The sequence below is a fragment of the Sinocyclocheilus grahami genome, unplaced genomic scaffold, assembly GCF_001515645.1.
Source record: "Sinocyclocheilus grahami isolate Dianchi unplaced genomic scaffold, SAMN03320097.WGS_v1.1 scaffold182.1, whole genome shotgun sequence".
Taxonomy (NCBI): Eukaryota; Metazoa; Chordata; class Actinopteri; order Cypriniformes; family Cyprinidae; genus Sinocyclocheilus; species Sinocyclocheilus grahami.
This window is the reverse complement of record NW_015505361.1, coordinates 982,898-1,006,775: the sequence shown is the minus strand read 5'-3', so window position 1 is coordinate 1,006,775 and position 23,878 is coordinate 982,898.

Here is a 23,878-nt window from a genome sequence, read left to right as displayed (position 1 = left end):
TCAAAAATCTCCTGAAGCTGGTTGCCTTAAACCTTTAACTTTTTTCAACCTTTGATTTTATTTTTTATGGTGATATATATATATATATGAAATACACTTTTGCATGTAAGTTTAACTTACACCAAACTTTACGGTTTTATTCCTATATATATATATTCTGAAGGTTTTCACAGAGGGATTTGTTCATTTATCAACCTCCTGATTTTTGTTTTATTTTTAATTTTAGTTAGTTTTAGCAATTTGGTTGTGTTTTTGTCATTTAATTAGTTTTTGCATTTTAAATATTCTTTTTAATAGTCTTCATATATTTTTATTTCAGTTTTTTTTGTTATTTTACTACAAACAGATAAACTAAATGAAAATGAGAAAAGTTAAAATAAAACAATTTTAGCTGAAATAAAATCTTTTTTTATATTAATCTTGTTTCAGTTAAAATTCAGGCCTATTTTATTTTTAGTAAGACCATTTTATGGTTTTAGTTTTAGTAACTACAATAACCATGCTAATATGTCATCAAAATGAAACAACACATTTGAACCCAATGGCTAAATCCAATGTTCATATTTCAGTTCTGAAAATTGTATGCAGATTAATATATAGCACATGGAGAGGCTATTTGGGGCTCTTTGGCTTTTCATAATGTGGTATTTCAGACTAATAAAGGGGCTTGTAAAGTTCCCCTGCAGTCACTAATTTGTGTTCCTTAAAACTCATATTTGATATTCAAAATTACATACTTAAACATTATTTTTTTCATTTGAAATTTTTTTATTCATGCCTTAAAATGGCTTGCATTAAACTGCACCCTTACCTAATAAAATGAATTAATGAATGAATAAGTAAATAAATTCTTTCTAAATAAATACATTTAAAATAGTTAAAGGTGGGGTAAGCGATTTTTCAAAAACGCTTTAGAAAACTGATTCGGGCCGACTAGCAAAACAAACTTGTAGCCAATCAGCAGTAAGGGGCGTGTCTACTCATGATGTGGAGGAGAGAGCGTTCAGTGCACAGGACGGACATTAGCGAGCCGAGCAACAGAAAGATAGAGATGGCGGATAAAAAACAAAAGAGGAAAACGTATGCGGAACAAAAGAAGGCTTAAGGCAAGAAGTAGGACCCGTGTAAATATTGGACCAGCTTTCCAGCGCTGGAGAGAACTCAAGGAGCGGAAGGCCTGGCGAGACCCTTTTGGGGTAGTGGCGTGTTTGTTTTGGTGATTTCAAATGTCAACATTGGCTACCAGAAATTGCTTACCCCACCTTTAATGGGGCTGCTGCCAGCCCAACAGAACATGTGAGCAGTGATGTTCTGGCAGATGCTGTCAGGTCAGCTGTAAATCCCTCCGTTGAAGCAGCAGGTTTTTGAAGAAGCAGCCAGGCTGAAACGGCCGAGCGTGTTTCTTGAGCGCTTGTTTGCACAGCAGAAATGCATTAATGTTTCATGGCAGCTTTCGGCATCAGAGAGCTCCCTCCAGGAGCCCGTCTGACTGCAGATGTATCGATTAAAAAGATTAGCCATTACTGAATTCCTCACCTGGCCTGATTCACCACCTCCATTTCCTCATGCAGAGCTGAGCGCCGCTCACACGGGAACTCAGAATGACTTCTACACTCCAGTTCAATTCCTGAATTTGAATTGAGCTAGAAAACTGAATGCAGGATTGCAATTTTGATTTCAAATGAACTGGAATTCAAAGTCTGTCTGTCTGTCTGTCTGTCTGTCTACAGTATCTATCTATCTGAATATCCATCTCATTTTGTATTCCACAGAAGAAAGAAACTCACACGAGTTTGAAACGACATGAGGGTGAGTAAATGATGACAGAATTTTTATTTTTTGGGTGAACTGTCCCTTTAAAGACCTCATGAGTTCACTAAATTAGCGTTTTCCTTTACTAGCACTGTATTTTATGTTGTTTCAGGAGGTTTGGTGGGACATATAAAGAGCTTTTCTTCCAGTATAGGCTTTAGTTTGATCACAGCCATGAATCATGATTTACTTGCTTCGCACTTCTTGCATACTTCATTTAAAGTGTGTTAAAAGTGATTGTAGTCAGCTTTAGAAGTGCACTAGTATATACACTACTGTTTAAAAGTTTGGGGTCAGTAAGATTTTTTTTTTAAAGAAATAATACTTTAATTCTACATTAACTGTATTAAAACTAACAGTACAACATTTATGTTTCAGATTTCTATTTCAAATAAATGCTGTTTTTTGAACTTCCTATTCATCTGTGAATCTTGAAAAATAAAATGTATCACAGTTTCCACAAAAATATTCAGCAGCACAACTGTTTTCAGCATTGATGATAATAATCAGAGATGTTTCTTGAGCAGCAAATCAGCATATTAGAATGATTTCTGAAGGATCATGTGACACTGAAGACTGGAGTAATGATGCTGAAAATTCAACTTTGATCACAAAAATAAATTACATTTTACAATGTATTCACATAGAAAACAGTTTTTTAGGGTAGTATTAATATTTCACTGTTTTTACAGTATTTTTGATCAAATAAGTGCAGCCTTGGTGAGCAGAAAAGACTTATTTAAACAAAAAAGTTAACCCTTTATTGAGCTATAGTGCAGATGAGCACAAAGCTACAGACATGCATGATACAAAAGTAAAATTTTCATTTCATGGGGTCTTTAACTGAATTTGAGAATCACTGCGAACAATTAACCAAGAGCTGAAGATGCATGCTGTGTGTAATAACTGTACCTGCTCACTGTGCATTTCTCCATTTCTAAAAAGACGCCCTGGAGTTTATTCTGACACAATCTTTCTAAAATTATGATTACAAATCATGCTATTTTCAGGCGCTCCCTGACTGTGCATATTCCACTTTTAGCAAAACATTGAACGATGTTGGCCGTCTTCTCCATCCGACCCGTCTGAATTCTCCAGCACGGTTGTGTTTCGGGACAAGACTCAATTAAATCAAAGAGCGTCCCAGTTTTCTGCAGCCAGCATACATCATCTCCTGTCAGATAAGCCCTTTCCCAGTTGAAGTGAGAGAAGCATCGAGTCCAACACGGATCTGTCAGGAAATAACGTCTCTCCAATCAAAGCGCACATCGTAAATCCAGCAAACAAGCAGGAGTGTTTCAGCAGCACATGTGTGGCTGAGCCCTGCAGGAGTCAAGATAGCCGTCTGACAGAAGCTCATTGCTACACTTCTCTGTTTCCCCTGCGTGTTTACATGTTAGGTTGGTAAAAATTCAACAGCTTTCATAGTGGAGTCAAACACTTCCCGCTAACAATGTGCCATAAGCTATAAGCATCACTTTGTTCATATCACCAGCACATGTATTAAACTTTGTCCTGCAGCGTTTGTGCTCCAGACATCAATGATTCCTCAAATCATGCCTTTTGTTTGAATGTGTACCATGGATATATGGCTATACACATAAATACCATGGAATATGAGTTTAAGTAATTCATAATAATAACAAAAACACAACAAAAACTGTATGTGCATTAGTGGTGGGGATTTTAAGGGACTCTTTCGGCAGTTTGCATCCTTACGCCAGTAAGTGGAGACAATTTCTATCTTTATGAGTGAGTCATTGAATTGTTTTTGAATGAAGTGAGTGAATGATTCAAACATACTGACTCTTTAGAAACAAAATGTATGCGAGTCTGTCTGATTCATTGAATCATTCACTGAGGCAATTCATTTTACTATATATATTAGGGCTGTTGCTTTTACATGTTAAAATTAATTGGTTATGGAAAAAAATATTATGCTTTACAATTTTTAATGCAATTAACATTTGCATTGTGTGTTTTTGCTCAGGTTTGCCAATGCAAACATTACTTATTAAAGCCACATTAGAATGGTTGTGCATCTCCAAGCAACACACAATTACTGAATGAATCCTCATTTTGAACGAATCATATGAATCAATGATTCAATGGCCCAGTCATGAAGAGTCATTTACTTCAATCCTGAATGAATTAGCCATTTGAATGAATCGAATGAATGAATGACTCAATGACTTATTCACATACATTTTTTTATATCATGTTCATATATAATAAAAAAAATCCATATTAATAAGAAATGAATTGAAGGACAGTTCACCCAAAAATTATATAAATAAATAAAAAGAGCACGAAAAAATAAATTCTTTCTAAAGCTAATTTTATGTAATATATATTTCATGCTTTTCTCATGTAACACAATAATGGCTTTTAAATTCAGTTATATTATCATATTATCATATATTATCATATTATTAAACACACACACACACACACACACACACAGATATATACATCTGTGTGTATGTATGTATGTATTTTAATTTGCTAATATATATATATATATATATATATATATATATATATATATACATACACTATATACTGTATATACATGCATATATATATACACATACACACTTTATATACTTTTACATCAACATACCATGGTACTGATTACTGTGTTACATACTGAAGATGGCTCAGTTGAAGAAACTCTCTCTCTCTATTATCTGTTCCATTAAGACCCATGGGTACAATAAAGTGTCTTTTGTAGTTTCACTAACATTAATTTCATTTTTATTTGATAAACCATCTGTGATAGATTGTGATTGTGCTGCAGCATAAACAGCAAGACGTCTGATATGATGAATAGACACGGCAGACATTTGTCCCACATGATGTAGTTGCGTTAAATGCTCCTTAAACGGTACATCACATCTTGATTTAACTACTCGTGTGTGTGAGAGATCGCCTATAAAAAACCACCACAGCACTTAGCGCTGGTTAATAAGGCTGCATTACATAAAGCAGAGCACCGTTTGACAGCGTGTCGCATTATGCAGAAACCAGTCTGACTGAATAGCTGCAATTCACATCCCAAACAAAAGCCACCAGAAAAATGAGACACAATGCGGAGGAAATGTCCTCCGCCGAGACGAGACGCTTCTCTGGGGGGCGGCAGTAATTGCCTTGATGTTTTCAGACGGATGCTGGCACACAAACTTTTGTACCGCTGCACACACCAACTTGAAGTATTAAGTACATTGATAATGTGGTTTTCTCTGTCTGAACAAACAATCTTTTGGGGCTCATCTCAAATCTATGTAATAGCCTGCCTGCGTTTCAAGGGATGTAAACAGACGCCGATAGCTTCTGGCTATCCGCGGCCCTTATTCTGATCTCTCATGTCAAACAGAGTATGGTAATTGCGTTTCTATTCTAATTCAGATTCTTAACATTGCAATTTATTACACAAGAAGTTTGGTTTAGATTTCCTGTTGCTGAACTGAAAAAGAATAAAAACTATTGAAAAAAAGAATCAAAGATTTTGAAAAAGAATCAAAACCCCAGAAATCTGCTGAATCATTTGCTGGAAGTGGATCGTGATCTTTCCACTGAAACCACTTTCACTCTGGATCAAACCGCTGCTAGTATTAGAGTAAAAGGTGTGCTTACCTGCTGAATGTGTGTCAGTAGACGATGAGATTGACGTCCATAGAGGAGGGCAGATGGAGAGACAAAGAGACAAAGAAACAATTAGAACTGAATTCAAACATCTATGACTTCCTTTGACAGGTAACTGCCTTGTTAGACAGCATCCTATCATTCATAAGTGACAGATTTGGAACACTACATAGACATTAACCCAGCATGCAACACAAATACTGCTCCTCATGTGAAGCACATGGAGATTCGACTCACAGTTGATTGCAATAGAGAGAGAAAATAACAACACAATACTCTTGTAAGCTGTACATACAGTAGCACATACAAATATTGGTGTTAATATTATATTAAAATAATAATTTTTTTTAACCATGTTATTTCCCTCAGTGTTAAATAGAATGTAATTATATTATTAGCAATAGTATTGTTTATTTTTTTGTTAATAGTAACAGTATTTGATTTTTCTCTGTATTGAATATAATATTTTATTTATTTTAATTATAGTATTTATAAATTTTTATTAGCTTTTTTTATATTCACATTGTTTTTATTTTATTTTATTTGTTTTATTTTAATTTGAGTAAATTTGTCATTTTCAGTATTTCTATACAGCTTTAATTAATTTTCATTGCAATTCTAGTTTTAGCACTTTTAGTGCTTCTGCTTAAACTTTATTCATTTATTTTTCTTTATTAGGATTTTCATCATACACTAATATTTTATTATATTTCATGTAAACCTTAATGAATTATAATATAGTTACCTGTTCTCACGAAATATGATGCATTTTGCAGTATGTTTGCTTTTACAACCATTCGTGAAGAAATGTATTATGGCTTAATCAGCAGACAGACACCACAAACTCATGATTCCTGTCTGAATCTGAGCCATATTACAACTACTTGATCAATTCTCATGTCATTGTCACGTTTTTTACGCCTAGCTTGGATCTCAAGGTCAGAATTATGGCCAGTGACAGAAGAAAATGCAAACATGATCCAGATGTTTTCTGCTGCATCATTTTACTGCATCCAAACAGTGACAGAAAATGATAGATTTCACAGAAAAAAAGCTTATTTATTTAAAAACTTTGTTTATAAATGTATATTGTGAAAAGATCCATCTACATGATGTCAAGTTTTCTGAATGCACTGTAAAAAAAAAATCTGTAAAGTTTACGGTAAAAAAACGGCAGCTGTGGTTGCCGGAATTTTACTGTAAAAAATACGGTAGCAATGTTTTAGGCTTTGCGGTTTTAACTTAAATTTACAGTTAAATACTGTAATTTCATTAACTGATATAATGTTAATATACCAACCTATTGAAGTACTGTAATCTGTTTTGTAGCTTTGTAATACACTGATAACCACCAAATGCAGGAGGTGATGAGAAAGTCACATGATGAACCAAAGCCCATCACAAGCAGCTTTTAAATAATAACATATATAGAAGGTGCAGAGTGTCATTCACACAAACACCAACATGGTAACACACATGAAACTGAAATAATGCAATAAACATTCATTTAACAACATTAGGTGTAACACACAACCCTAATATACAAAACTGATAAGAAAAAGCTAAGAAGAAACATAGTTATTTCAACAAAAAAACATCAAATTTGAAATGTAACGTGGGGAATTCTGGGAATGTCAATTTATGGTTATTCACTGTAAATTATATGGTATTTTTCACTTCCAAAAACGGTATACTACCGTAAAATTAATGTCCAATACAGTTTTTCACCGTATATAGTAGGGGAGTTTACCGTTAACCATTTAACAGGTTTTTACTGTAGCATTTTTACAGTCTTTTACCGTTAAATTCACGGTCATTTTTTACAGTGTGTTTTTGAACTCAGCATGATCAAATTAGCTAATATTAGGCCTTTTTTGCAAATCAGCAGAATTTTTTTGTCAAGATGCCAGGATTTGATCTCCTTTTAACCACAGATCTTAAATACTGTTTTCATTTGTGCAATGAGCATATTCACTATGCATATACCGTCATTTCAAAGCAGCTTTGAAAATGCATGCTTACAATGTTTTAAAGCCATAATGAACAGGGAACCTAGTATTAAATCAAGAAATCTGATGCCAAAACGGTTCTTGCATGTCTCGTAAAAAGCGTAAGTTAAACATTTGCATAAACAGTTTTGGAAGCTTCGTCAAAGAAGAAAATAATCAATGAAAAATGGTTCAATTTCAGTCTGTTTCTGGCACAAAGCTGATTTGAGGTCCGAAAACTTGCAGTATATTCCTCTTTTATGATGCTTCGTTTTATACAAACAGCAACGTGAACGTTTTTCCCTTTGTGTTTCACAGAAAATGAAAGTCACAAGTGTTTGGAATGACGTGAGGGTGAGTAAATGATGACAGATTTTTTACTTTTGGTTGATTTATTCCCTTAAAAAATGCAATTCCAGCTTCTATCTGCACTTTCTAGAATAGACTAAAATTTTTGAGGTTAAAAGAAAAATGAAGAGATGAAACAAAAATCAAGTATTAATTTACACCTCATTTTCATTCCTGAAATAGAAACAGCCTGGAAGACGTTATTAATAAAGAATTAATATATTCATATTTTATAACCATGTCCAGGCACCTTGGCAATTAATCTGGGCTCGTATTAAAGAGATTCTGACCCGTTTCTGCTCAGAGACGACCTGTTAATAATTCACTCCATCACACCTGCGATCACACACACTCTGAGCAACAGACGCTAATTAAACCCCAGCGACCAATCAGGGTCGTGCTCTGGATGGAGAATTTGCATAATTAGAGAAGTAAAGAATGAGGACTCACAATAAGAGAACTGAGCTGTCCTTGTGTACTGTACAAACAGCCAGGACTGAAATGAAACACACCGAACCATGACTCAAGACCTCATGGAGACCTTAAGATCCACCTCAAGCTGCTTTTTGGTGTTCATGAAATAATGCAGGTTATTCACAGTTTTTAAGAGCCACTTCGCTGCAGCGTTTAGTTCCCAACACAAAGACTCAGGTGTGTTTAATTTGAGTTTGAGCTGAACTCTGCAGGAAAATGGTTCTCCAGAACCTGCATTGGGGAACACAGGTTTAAAGGAACAGTTCACCCAAAAAGCACAAATTATGTAATCATTCATAAACTAAATCAATCATAAAAGTAGTGTAATACAATACAGTATGTGCACTAAATTAAACTGAAACGTGATATGATGCATATTTGTTAGTTTTTTTTCTTGTTTTTTTTTAAGAGCAACGTTTAAGTGTTTTTTTTTATATGCATAACATCAAATGTATATTTGTAAATGTATATTTATGTTATATAAACTACATAGGTTTTCAAATTATTTGAAAATATATATAAAACATATATATGTGAAGAGTTCAGATGCAAAAGCCTCTAAGTATCTTTTAAAATTTTCTTCTAAAATTTGCATTTTTTTCTCACTCTTCAATGTTTATGTTCAGTTATTTCAATTTAATGGCAATGAAAGGAACATATTCCTTGCCATAAAAGTAAAATGACTGAATCTACACATATGAGTGTAATTATATTAGTATAATACAAATTATATTAGTGCAATATGTAATAATATTAGTGTAATTATCTACACACTGTATTTATTATGGATGTTTAATATAAAAATATAAGTGTGTGTATATATATATATATATATATACTTAGAATTTTATATTTATATTTATAATAATTAAACATCCATAATAATTACAGTATAAAGTATACCTGAATATATATATATATATATATATATATATATATATGGAGCTGGTCACTCAGATCTGTTGGAAACTGAATGGAAATGAGCTTGAGGAGATTCTTCAACAATTTTCCTTTCGTGTAAAACAGCACACAGGCTATGAATGACCCCAAAACTATTCCTTTTAGTATTGTTTTCTGTTTGTGCCTGCATGAGAAATAACTTCAGTTAAACTATTAATCACCATAACTAGGCCTTCCACACACATACTCTTATTAACACTTATATAGTCTGTGAAAACAGCAAATTCCCTTCATAGTGCCCTTATGAGGTCTCATGTGCTTTGGTGTCACAGTTATTTATTTCCTGACTAAACTACATGACACACGACAGTTCCCAATACTCAACAATTCCACAGAGCATGAGCGCGAATATCGCTGCTTATTACAGTGAACGCGGGCGGAATAGCAATGGCCGGATTCTGGGAGAATAATTAGGTGTCACAGACCGGCACGCTGGATATCCAAATGCCCAGCGCAGCGGAAGCGGGCTGATTGGCACGGCCGGGCGTGGGAGCGGTGAAGGGTCAAATAATGAACAGAAATCTGTTTGTTGGTGCTTTTCTAAATGGAAATCACAGAGCGTGACTAACAGGCAGACGTGTGTGTTCTGATGCAGAACGAGAGCAAACTAAAGCGCTGGCTTTTTCTGAACCCGGAGGAAACAGGAAATTGGACACACTTGGTGTCCACACAGGCCAGGAAATACGACTCATTGAACATCTCCATCTAGAAACGCTTCTATTAGACTTCATTAGAATGCAAACAGGTCGCTGATGAGGAGAATTGAATCTTTTGAAGAGACATTGAAACTCCACTTGAATAAATGGCTCCTCTTTTGGCCCGGGGAGAAAGAAATGAGAACATGTGATTGACGTTTAGTTTTACTAGCTCATTTGATGACACATTTGCTAAAGTAAGAGCCACAATGCACATAAAGCAACAGTATATACTGTATACAGTATCTGATTACATTACCGAAAATGTATAATGTAATGGATTACGTTACTACAATTTGTCATATAATTTGTAATCAGTAATTTGCAAGTAATCTACCTCTTGGTTTATATCAAAATTTTCTTTACAAATTCATGACCGGTGTCAATGCTTTTGCATTCTCTCAGAAAAGTTTTGTATTGCACTTACACAAATAACTACTTCCGACTGGTTCATCTCTAATGATTGTGTTAATGTAATTTACAAACTGTGTATTCAAGTATTTAAAGTACTTTATATTGTACTTTTTTATAGTATTTTTTGTTTGATATTGTCAGCTGTTTGGGGATATATTACATGTTACAAAAGTTGTTATTTTGTTATATTTGGACCAGTTTAAAAGTTTTATTACATTTTTGTTCCTGAAATCCACCCTTCTGCTGGGATCAGTATAATCCTGATTTTATTTGGATCAAAGGTATCCCAATCTTAATAAAAAATTTTGAACAGCACAGACTAATGATTTGATCCAGATCAAAAACCAAGATTGGATTTTGAGCTCTAATACGATTTCAGAATGTTTTTTTTTCTTTTGAACAACCCATTTTCAACATAGCCAAAATCTGATCAGATTACTTTTGAACAACTGGCCCCTAGATATTACAGTTTATAAAGTTATGGATATTTTTCTAACACAAACGCATTGCTTCGCTTCAGAAGACCTTTATTAACCCCCCAGAGCACTTTTTATGATGGATGAACACTTTTTTGGGCTTCAGAATCTCGACCCCCATTCACTGCCATTAAAAAGCTCGGAAGACATTTTTAAATACAACTCTGATTGTATTCGTCTGAAAGAAGAAAGTCATACACACCTATGACGGTTTGAGGGTGAGGAAATAATTTTTGTGTAAACTACCCCTTTAAGAAAGCAAAACGATACAAAAAATATATTTTTATATTTTGTATCTATTTATATTTCAACAAAAACATATAAAGTACATTTCGAGTCAGATATTAAGCATTGATGTCAATGAATAACTCAAGATCTGTCCCAAAAGATTTGTGAAGATGTTCAAGAACCGAGTGCCAAGCAGATCATTCAGTAACAGCTTTTTTCCTCAAATCCCAAGCCTACACCTGAAATAATGGATTTCCTCAGGCAAAATATCATGCTTTGATCATCACTAACATGGAGATCTGAGGAAGTAAATGTGCCACTTATCATCATCATTTGGAGGTCATTTTTTACTTTCACTCTCTTTCTTCTCTTCACCTTTTTCTCCTTTTTTACCATCAGCCCTCCGACTGCGATCAGAAACTGAAGCTCTTTCCCTGATTTAATGATCCTCATCCCTGGAGAGTCTGTTCACCCGAACCGGGGACCGGAATGTGTTTAAACTCTGTGTTTGATGGGATCTCCCAGTTTGAGACTCGGACTGAGCGGACTCTCTCTGATACGCTTGAAACACAACATCTACGCTTTCTGCTCCGTCGCTTCTGCTGCTGCTGCTACTACTGCAAAACTTTCACTTTTTGCTTTTTAACAAGGCTTGAACATCTGTAGAGGGATACTTCAGGCTGGAGTTTCAAAAACACGACTGAGATCTGAGACGCACAGACTCCTGCTGTATGACGAGACCGAACATTGACTTGGAAACGACTGATGCCAGTGACAGAAACTATATATCTGATACCTAATAAATCATGACATGAGCTCTGATCTACAGACACAAATCAGCTCATACATTGAGTTTGGGAATAGCATACCATACTACTCTTATATTTGTGCTTGTGCAGTACACAGTATACATTCCACACTGTACAGTGTGCATCGCCTACAGCACTACATTTCCCAAAATGCAACATGTTTAACTGTTTTCAGTGAGAAAATCAATTGGAAGACATATCTACTTTGCTAAAAATGGAAAATAACCATTTTTATTTTCAAGATGATAATGGTTGCCACTCACATGTCACATGATGAGAGAAAACCATAAAAATACTTGAAATAAAATTATATATATATATATATATATACATACAATTTAGTTTAGGTTGAAGTAACAAACTAACATAAAATAATGTAAAATAAAGTAAATAATCTAAAACATATAAATAGAATTAATAAATACTATATAGACATAAAAAACTAATAAAAATGGCAAAAACACACAAAAAATAACAAAAATTTAAAATGATAGTGAAAACAAAATATGATCAAACTAATTCAAAATATCAATAAAAAGTATAATATTGATAAGTAATAATAAAATAACACTGTGATGTAGTATAAAACTGTTTATAATGTTATCATGGCATAATGCATATTGTCTGCATATTTGCATAATGTTTACATGCTTAATGCAAAAATATTCGACCGTATGTAATATGCTAGTATTTCATTTCAAATATAGATATAGATACTAAACTCTTTATACTAAGTGCATTAAAGATGCTTGACTTCAATGTCACTAATAAATACACTTTAAAATAATAAAATAATTAAGTAATTAAAGCACTTTATTATTTTGCATTTTGGTGTAAAATGATGATGAATTAAATGCAAAGGATTGCTCTAGTGATTCTGACAGTATACTGTATTTGATTCTAAATGAGCGTTTTCATTTCTATGATCTGTTAGTACATACAGCGCCACTGACGCTCGGATCACTATATTCATGTCAGTGTGAGGCTGTAAAATAAAACGTATTCAGTGGGATTTATTTGACAGCAGCCCGCCGTAAACTCTCACAGCGATCCGTACACGGGCTCGTAAAGCGCTTGGGTTTGAGCAGCCAATCAGGAAGCACAAGGTCAGTTTATGCTGGCCGTCAGTAGACCGTGAGTTTCAGCTTCAGCTCTGAATGGAGTCCCAAAATCTATTAGTGAACGCTGACTTCAGTTTGTCACAGGAGTCAGGCAATTACAAACACTATAGGATTATATTTCATGATGAAAATTATGCAATAAGAAACCTGATCATTTTGTTTTATGAAAATATGTTTGTTTGCTTTTTTTTTTATGTTGCAGGTTTTTAGAATAAACTGGCTTTTGATATAGTGTATTGTCTATTTTACATATTTTTTATTATTTTTTTTAGATTTGTGTAATTATATTGTCTGTTTTTGTTATTTGTATAAGCTGTTGTTTTCATTTTTAAAAATGAAAAAGTTTTTATTTATTTTTGTTTCAGTTTTAGTTTTAGTTATTTTAGTACAATTAGGTTAATCTAAATGACAATGGGAAATGTTACCTTGACATCTAGCTGAAATACAATTTTTTGTTTTATATTTTATTTTATTAAATAAATATTTAAATTACATTTTATATAAAGTAATATTTCGTTTTTGTTTTAGTTATCAGTGTATTGTGCATTTGAACAATGTTTCAGAAAATAAAAACAGAAAATGAGACAAGGGAATTTAGAGTGATACAATTAACGTAATATTTAGAATGATTTTTTACTTTTATATTTTCTATTTTAATTTAAATTTAGTTAATGTTTAAGTAATTTTACTGTTATTTTAATACGATTTTTTTTTTGTTTATTTTAAAAAATATTTCTATATAGTTTTCTGTCATGAATTTTTGTTCCAGTATTTTATTTTTGTTTTATTTTTATTTTACAGTATTTTACGCACAACTAATTAAACAATAAGTAAATGAAAATTATACATTTTGGCTTGGCAACTATCTGAGAATAATTTTCTCTCTCTTTCTCTATCCTTATATATATATATATATATATATATATATATATATATATATGCCATGCCGCTGGGGTTGAAATATGCTGAAATATGCCTACAGCACGCAGTTTGTCCCATATTCACAGGCATACGCCGTATGACCACCAGACTATATGAATAACAAATTCTCAGTTTGCTGCACTCGCGCTAATGGCAATTCCCTTTTACTATCCTCATTTTGATTTTGCCAAATCAGATTGGGCGAATGCAAACAAATGGTTGATCATGAGCCCAACATCTAGCAAGGCAGGAAAAGATTCGATCTACCTGAAGGAAGAAGTCTTTCACTATTGGAAGTTAATTGAATAAAAATAGGCTTTATGGTTGCAATAAAATTTTAGTTCAAATGTAGCCTAAGTGCCATTATTTAAAAAAATGCTTTATAGACTGACGTTTCATAGACCTTCAGTTGTTATGCTTTTAAATATCATGCCATTTGTATGTGATTTCACAGTATTTTCACCTCCTAAATTACTACACTAGCTACTTGTGCAGTCAGTCACAATTCTATAATGGTACAATTTACTCAGGCCGATGACATTTTTTGTATGACATTAAAATTATTTTTTAGAATAATTTTACATAGCCTATGTTAAGCAAAACAAATGTGATTATTTCTGGGAACTTTTTAACTGCAGGCAGACATACATTATGGAACAGTAGAAATATTTTAGTGTACCATATTCTGTCCCTTATTTCCGAAAAAAAAATACAATTGTCCCTTATTTTCCATTTCTGAAGTTCTAGAAAGATACAATGAATTATAAGGCTGTAGACAACAGCTCACTATTGCAGACTTATATACTGAGGTTTAAATTACATTATTTTAATATATCAATCATGAACTAAAGTGGGCTGGTCTAAGGCATGAAACTCCAGGGCTGACAATGAGTCCCACTCCGGCCCTGATATATATATATATATATATATATATATATATATATATATATATATATATATATATACACGACAGTTAATAATGTAAATAATGTAAAACGTTTTAATAAGGAAACTTAATGTGATAATGTTCTGGCAAAAAAAAATTACCTTTAGCTTTTCTATTTTTCTACAGATTTTTGTGAGGCCTATTGGATTTGATGTGAAATGTTTTAGCTCATCCGGACATCTTGAGCTCCAAACCCAAAGCTGTTCTCTCATATTCCCTTGACCTTTAACTACTGATGTTTGTCAAGCATCACAGGAAATATTGATATTTGCTGTTCCTTTCAGATTAATTTATTCCAGTTTCTGATGTGACATGATCAATGCCTCCTCTGTGTGTGTGCAAGAAGTCATTTAGCTCTGACTCCAACTTCAGTCCTTTTTCATTAAAGATCCTGAAATATGTCAGTAAAATGGATTATGAATGTTCATTCATGTTGACTTTAAAGCTAACAAGAGAAAATAGTGAGCTGGCCTTTTGGTGGTTCACTGAATAAGAGCTAATAAGAGCTGCAGAGTGAGATCTCAGGCTCGTTTTATTCGCTTTCAGGCAGGTAATGTGTCTAAAGCCCCAGCATGGTGTTTTATTACTGCCAGATGGGCTTGTGATGCATAATTTCCCAGAAGAACCTCAGCTAAAGCTCCTCGTTCCTCAACACGTTTTGCTTTAGGACTCAGACTGTACATCGATTGGCGACCAAATCATGCAAATGCATCAAAAACACCAAAAGTGAACGTGCATTTAAGGTGTATTTTCTTTGATCGTTTTGTTCTGTCTAATGTGCATGCATCATTTGCATTGGTCACGTTGTCAGTGAGCCGTCAGGACAGACAGTGCTGAAAATGGCTGAGTTTCTGCAGAGGACAGAGTCTATCAGGCACTTGTGCAGTGGGCGAGACTGAAGGTCCATGCGAGCAGTTTCTGTCCGTTCTGTGCTGGGTTCTGTGTGAATGTGTAGGAGAGTCAGCAGATTTACAAGCGCTGCTGCTCCTTTAGCAGACAAGAGAGAAATCAGTGATTCAGAGCTGTGCATTCTCTTATTGTGTTATCATTGTGACACTATTATAGTTTTTATTCATATTTTGAATTACACTTTATTTTTATATTTTATAATATATTTTGTTGTGTCTTTGTCACATAATTGAATTTTTTTTAAGTCTATATAGTTTATATATATATATATATATATATATATATATATATATTAATACGTATTTTACATACAGGTAAACTAAAAGAAAACTAAATGAACATGAGTTTATGTTCTAAAATTTCTAAAACTAAAACACTAAAAATGAACAAAGAAGTTGCTGACCGCACACTGAATTCAATTCAGGCTAAAGTCTAGCAAAAAATATTTTATTATATAAACTGCATGGGTCAAAAAAGCAGCATTAAGAGCATTGAAGATAGCGATGTGCTGAAAAGTCCACCTGTGCCTGTCTAGCTTTTAAATCACTTGCACCTTTTTGCACCATGCAGTTTATATAATAAAATTAAATATATATTTTTTCTTTTAGACTTTAGTCTGGATTGAATTCAGTGTGCGGTCAGCAAATTTTCAGATTTTTCTTTTTTGCTCTACACATCTGAAGCAAAAATATTTTTTATCAGTTTGGAGCGCAACAAAAAAACTTTCTCTAAAACTAAAATAAAAAGAAATTAAAGCTAAGTAGTAAAACGTGGTAAAACTTAAAAGTAAAAAGTAAAACTTTTTTAGTTTCTATTTTACTTTATTTAATGTTTATTTTATTTCAAGTATTTTTTATTTCATTATTCTTCTTATTATTATTATCATCCTTTTTTACAATATTATTACAGTTTTTTATTTAGATCAAAAGAATAATAAAATCATTCTACTAATTTTATGATGTTTTTATTAATTAATTAATTAATTATTATTAGTTTTATACATTTTTATTTTGAATGATTTAATGTAATTTTATATTTTGCATTTATTTATTACATTTATTGCTCTTGTTAGATCTTGAGAAAATCTGTCTTCCACAGACGAGAAACTCACACAGGTTTGAAACAACAGTAAATGAATGACAGTGTTCTCACGTTCGGAGTCACCTGCACACAAGTATAATGAATCTTCTGGAAGTGAATGTGATGTGTGAGTTCTGTCTCTCTGCAGATGAATCTAATCATCGCCACACTGCTGAATGCTGTTCTGTATTTTACTATAATAGTTTGCTTAAGTTTATTCAGGTCCCGCAGTGCTGGCACATTTACACACATCACTGTGTTTTAATTCACACTAATGATTTTTTGATGAAGCATTTTAAACAGCAAACATACTGCAATTTGTTTTATTACCCTGTTAATCAAAGTCTTTAAAAGCATGTTGTGCCGTTCATTAAAACAGGAAACAACATTTTACACCTGATTGTTTATTATTTTACTTGTTTATTAAGTTACTTATAGTGTCAAGGAGTTGAAATAAATATCTAGTATGTACATCAAACCCTTACATATAACCTCAAAAATAAGTGTGCAATTTATTTTTGGTAATATGTAATATTCTATCCATATTCTGTTTGTGGTGTGCTTTATTTTGAATTTATTTTTTAGAACAGTATGAATGTATTGATTTAAATGCAAAGTGGTTTCTCTTAAAATGCAAATTTACCATTTATTTATTTAGCAGAATTGCAAAAAAGTTTTGCACAAAATGTGGGTTTGAATCTGTGCCATTTTTTATTTTTATTTATTTTTTTACTGCTATTTGTCATACACAATTTCAAGTGAAAAATTTGCAAAATGTTATTTATTTATTGTGGCACTTATTTATTTATTTATTGAATCGTTATTTTTGATATAAAATATTTTATTTTAAATGTAATTTTAACAAAACGTTATTTATTTATTTATTAAAGATTTTTTTAAAGTTTGAACAAAATTTCGATCAGGTCTGCATTTGTGTCACTTTTTATGTATTCATTTATTTACAGTGTTTTATTAAAAACACCTGGTGACCCTGGACCACAAAACCAGTCTTAAGTGTCAATTTTTCAAAATTGAGATTTATACATCATTTGAATAAATAAGCTTTCCATTGATGTATGGTTTGTTAGGATAGGACAATATTTGGCCGAGATACAACTATTTGAAAATCTGGAATCTGAGGGTGCAAAAAAATCTAAATATTGAGAAAATCATCTTTAAAATTGTCCAAATGAAGTTCTTAGCAATGCATATTACTAATCAAAAATTAAGTTTTGATATATTTACGGTAGGAAATTTACAAAATATCTTCATGGAACATGATTTTTACTTAATATCCTAATGATTTTTGGCATAAAAGAAAAATCCATAATTTTGACCCATACAATGTATTGTTGGCTATTGCTACAAATATCCCCCAGCGACTTAAGACTGGTTTTGTGCTCCAGGGTCACATATATATTGATATACAGTGTTGGGAGTAACACGTTACAAAAGTAATGCATTACAGTAACTGATTACTTTTTGCTGTAACACAGTAGTGTAAGGCATTACTAATCGATTTTCAGTAATATTTTACTCGGTACATGTTCAGTAACGCATGCGTTACAACATACTTTTAGCCCAAAATGTAACTGTTCAAAGAAAAAAAAAACAGTAAGACCGCGAGACATTAACGAATAAAAAATGCCACAAGTAAGTTCTATTTCCTGTTCGTGGTCAGTCAATAGCCGCGTGTGGTGTCAATTTTTTTTAATAAAGACTAAACGACAGCTTCTGACATACAGGTGCATCTCAATAAATTAGAATGTCGTGGAAAAGTTAATTTATTTCAGTAATTCAACTCAAATTGTGAAACTCGTGTATTAAATGAATGCAATGCACACAGACTGAAGTAGTTTAAGTCTTTGGTTCTTTTAATTGTGATTATTTTGGCTCACATTTCACAAAAACCCAGCAATTCACTGTCTCAACTAATTAGAATATGGTGACATGCCAATCAGCTAATCAACTCAAAACACCTGCAAAGGTTTCCTGAGCCTTCAAAATGGTCTCTCAGTTTGGTTCACTAGGCTACACAATCATGGGGAAGACTGCTGATCTGACAGTTGTCCAGAAGACAATCATTGACACCCTTCACAAGGAGGGTAAGCCACAAACATTCATTGCCAAAGAAGCTGGCTGTTCACAGAGTGCTGTATCCAAGCATGTTAAGTCCAGTGAAGGCGTGTTTAGGGCGGGTTTTACAGGAGTGCCGCAAGGCTACTGGCCTGACAGTGGAAACACGGCATGATTTCGGCCTCTGTCTGTGCTCGGGGTCCGAGGCTATTAGTCCCGCCCGGCTCGCACTGGCCAGTGGAAAAGCAGCTAACGGTGCGTTTCCACTGCAGAGTCAAATCTGCGCTACAACACCACTGCTTTGGGGCGTGTCAAATTTAGGGCAGAGCACGCCTCTGAAAAACACCCTATTTACCTTTCATCTTCTTCCTTTCACAGTGATTGGTTGTCGCCCGGCAGTGGAAAAGCAGCTAACGGTGCGTTTCCACTGCAGAGTCAAATCTGCGCCCAGCGCCGCTGGCAACGCTACAACGCTACAACACCACTGCTTTGGGGCGTGTCAAATTTAGGGCAGAGCACGCCTCTGAAAAACACCCTATTTACCTTTCATCTTCTTCCTTTCACAGTGATTGGTTGTCGCCCGGCGTTTTTCGCTCGACATTTACATAAAGTCAAGGAATGTCCAATCTTTTTGATGCTCTCAGCCGCTGACAACGCTTTCTCCACTCCACTTTCAATCCCATAATACACCGCGCGAGCGTTTAAGCTCAACTTCCATAGGAATGAATTGAAAACCCTCACTACGCTGCCCTCGCAGTGGAAACGCACCATAATGGGTGAAGATGGCAGAAGACTGTACATGCGCGAGATGGACATGGACGTATGCGCATCTTGTCAAGTCATTAGAGTTTACATATAGTCCTGTCGTGTCTAATATGAATAGACCCAAGCTATTCGCAGATATTGCCAGATATTCACTTTACCTCTACCATACTTTTAACAGACTTGGATCGTTTGTGATTCCGGCTGTCATCCTTTCTTGCATTGTCTTGAGCCTTCACTTTGCCAATTATAAGCTATATTGTTAGTAGCCTGAATAGCCCACAATCACTATGCTACACCATATCGCCCTCTACTGGATGTAAAATGCTCTGCAGTACATTTTGTTGTTTTAGAATGTTAAGTTCTACTTCTGTAGTTATTTTGGTGAAAGTAACTCAAAAGTAATACAGGAGTCATGTAACGCATTACAATTCTGAGACAGTAATATTGCAAGGTAATTAATTACTTTTAAATAACAGTAACAAGTAATCTATAACGTATTACAGTTTGGAAGTAACTTGCACAACACTGTTGATATATGATACATAAATATAATAATGTTGTATAGAATAAATAAAAAAATCGCAGTGCTTGTCACGGTGCATTCTGGGATTGCTTGTTCCTTGTATGTGATGCAATCTTAAACGCTGACCAAAACCAGTCAGCATTTAGCATCTTTAGGCCTATGATGCCTTTCAAATACTGACTATGTAGGCAGCTCACTAGGGTTTTGAACAGAGTCTGTGTGTTCGTTTTGGCTCATGATGTGTTTACGGTTGTGTACTGCCGATTATAACACACCAAAACACTGATCACACACCTGCAGATACGCCACTGAATGCCAGTCCACCTGCATGTGTGTTTGATTATATTAACATCCAAAAACACTCAAATCAGCAGCACTATCCTGGACCAAAAGAAACTGACGGTTTGTTTTTATGTCGTTTAGGGGCGAGAAAATGTGCAGTAGATGATACCGCGATATGAGACCAACGTGGAAATATAACGCCACTGCAATCTCTATATGAACGGAGGACAATCCCATGCCAGACAGAAATGAGATTAATGAATCCCAAGCTGATCCAGGACTCTGAGCGGTTAATAAGCCTGTGCAGGATCCGTCCGAGCAGCTGCAGCGTTTGACTGACAGTCTCATCTATTGGGTTTAGCAGCCTGATGGCAGATGAAAGGTCTTCTTTTCCTTCACCAAATTAAAGGCTCATTTTGAGAGCCGAGTCCGTTAGGAAGCGTCGGGATCCAGCTGCAGGTGCGTCTGGCTGGACGGCGCGCTTTCGAAATGTCTCGTCCCTAAAGCTCTCACACATGCTGAATAACAGAAGAGGCTCTGTATCTGACGGCTCCTTCCGATCAGGTGTCCATTTCAGGAGCAGAAAAACAAGTCACTCCATTCAGAAAATCAGTAATAGAGTTAAAAAGTGCTCCTGGAATAATATGGCAAGTCGGCCTGCATCATATTAGCTGATTGAAATCCAATGCTTGTTTCTTGCTAATGTTGAGGTGCTGATTTCTAAAATAGAGTCTGTTTTGATGGAGCATATCACATTTTCTCATAAAATATTATGCATTTGGTAGCATTTTAGCTTGGGAGAGTCATTTTTGCAGTGAAGAAGTCTTGTATTATGGTTTAGTAAGCAGAAAAACACCACAAACACATAAACTATTTGTTTAATTCTCAACACATTTTCAGATACATGGCATTATTTTATGCCTTTTTCTGATTTTAAGATTTGCGGTCGGTGACAGAAGAAAATGTAAACATAAGCCAGATGTTTTCTGCATCCGAACAGAGACAGAAAATTACAGATTTTATAGAAAATTAAAAAATATTAATAATAAATTAAACACGTCTATGTAGTTATTTGACATTAAATGGAGTTTTTGAAAAGGGTTTTTCACTCCTTTACAGATTGTAAGTGAAATTATACACTTTCATACAATGATGCATTTTACATTCTTTTTATTGTAACTGAAACTTTTGTCATTTGACTGCTGTTATTTTAATAAGTTCGTTAAAACTGATATATAGTTGATCATTTGAAAAATGTTCATGCTTGCTTTGTGAAAAAAAACTGTACATGACAAAAAGTTTTTTATTCATATTTTAGAACACAGCAGCATTAAATTAGCTAATATTAGGCTTTTTTTTCAAATCAGTATCTTTTTTTTCTGTTATTATTGCTCTGAATATAATTTTTCACTTGAGATCACCTAGCAGCTACACAGCACAGCAACATCATGACGGTACAGTTTGCACATGGCAAGCACTTTTTCTTTAGAAAGTGAACAATTTTAGCATTCCTTACCATTTTTTTATTGTTTGTGCTTGTGCGAAATTATATTTTCCTCTTTCTGGTTGTCAGCGTTCAGTCCCAGGACATCTGACCTGCATTCAGCACAGAATTCAGCCTCTCAGAAAGACCCTCGGCTCCGGGAAAAGACTTTTGGTGTCTCATGCATTTGGACCGTATCGTATTTCCACAGACCTGCATCGCTGCACTGAACTATATCTGATGACAGAGAAAACCCTCTTTGAAAAAGGAAACCAGACTTTTGTTAAGTCAAAGTGCATACTTCAATTCGCGCAAGTTTAGAAAACAGGGTTTGCTTTCCTATTCAAAGACATTAGAACTTGACTTTATTGTAGATCTGGGGCCAGTTGCATAAACATAGACACTATGTTAAGACTGTGTCTTACAAACTAGTTTGACCAACTAGCAGTCTTACTTTTTGGATTCACATTAAACCAATCAACCTTTTTGTAACTGACTTAAAAAAGTTGTGACCAGTCTTGAAGAAAAAAAATTAGATGACTAACTTTTTAAGACTAGTCTAAGCAGTTTATGAAACCGGCCTCTGGTCTGTTAGTATTACAGTGGGTACGGAAAGTATTCAGACCCCCTTAAATTTTTCACTCTTTGTTATATTGCAGCCATTTGCTAAAATCATTTAAGTAAATTTTTTTCCTCATTAATGTACACACAGCACCCCATATTGACAGAAAAACACAGAATTGTTGACATTTTTGCAGATTTATTAAAAAAGAAAAACTGAAATATCACATGGTCCTAAATATTCAGACCCTTTGCTCAGTATTTAGTAGAAGCACCCTTTTGATCTAATACAGCCATGAGTCTTTTTGGGAAAGAGGCAACAAGTTTTTCACACCTGGATTTGGGGATCCGCTGCCATTCCTCCTTACAGATCCTCTCCAGTTCTGTCAGGTTGGATGGTAAACATTGGTGGACAGCCATTTTTAGGTCTATCCAGAGATGCTCAATTGGGTTTAAGTCAGGGCTCTGGCTGGGCCATTCAAGAACAGTCACAGAGTTGTTGTGAAGCCACTCCTTCGTTATTTTAGCTGTGTGCTTAGGGTCATTGTCTTGTTGGAAGATAAACCTTCGGCCCAGTCTGAGGTCCTGAGCACTCTGGAGAAAGTTTTCGTCCAGGATATCCCTGTACTTGGCCGCATTCATCTTTCCCTCAATTCCAACCAGTCGTCCTGTCCCTGCAGCTGAAAAACACCCCAACAGCATAAAGTTGGGACTGTATTGGACAGGTGATGAGCAGTGCCTGGTTTTCTCCACACATACCGCTTAGAATTAAGGCCAAAAAGTTCTATCTTGGTCTCATCAGACCAGAGAATCTTATTTCTCACCATCTCACAACTCCATGCGGGCTTTCATGTGTCTTGCACTGAGGAGAGGCTTCCATCGGGCCACTCTGCCATAAAGCCCCAACTAACATTTAAGGGGGTCTGAATACTTTCCGTACCCACTGTATATCCTCAGAAGTGCTTCGTTTTAACCCTGAACTAACACACCTGACATCTAAAACACCACAGCTGTGAGTGGTTTTGGTTCACAGGTTGTCACTCAGAATCAAACGCATTTACACAAACAAGGTACAAACTAGCTTGAAACTATTCAAATTTCCCTCTTCTTTTTGTAAAGAAATATTAAAACAGCTTTTTTTTATTATTATAATTTTTATTTTTTTATTATTTTATTAATAAATTTATTTATTCATGCATGCATATATTCCTGAATGCAGGATTGCGAAAAGTATCTAATTGCAAAATACTAACTCATTTGGACCAAATGTCATTCTATTCTATTATATTAAGGGTGCTTTTTAAATACTTTTTAAAAATCTAAAATTATTATTTTATTATTTATTTATTTTTAAATTTATAA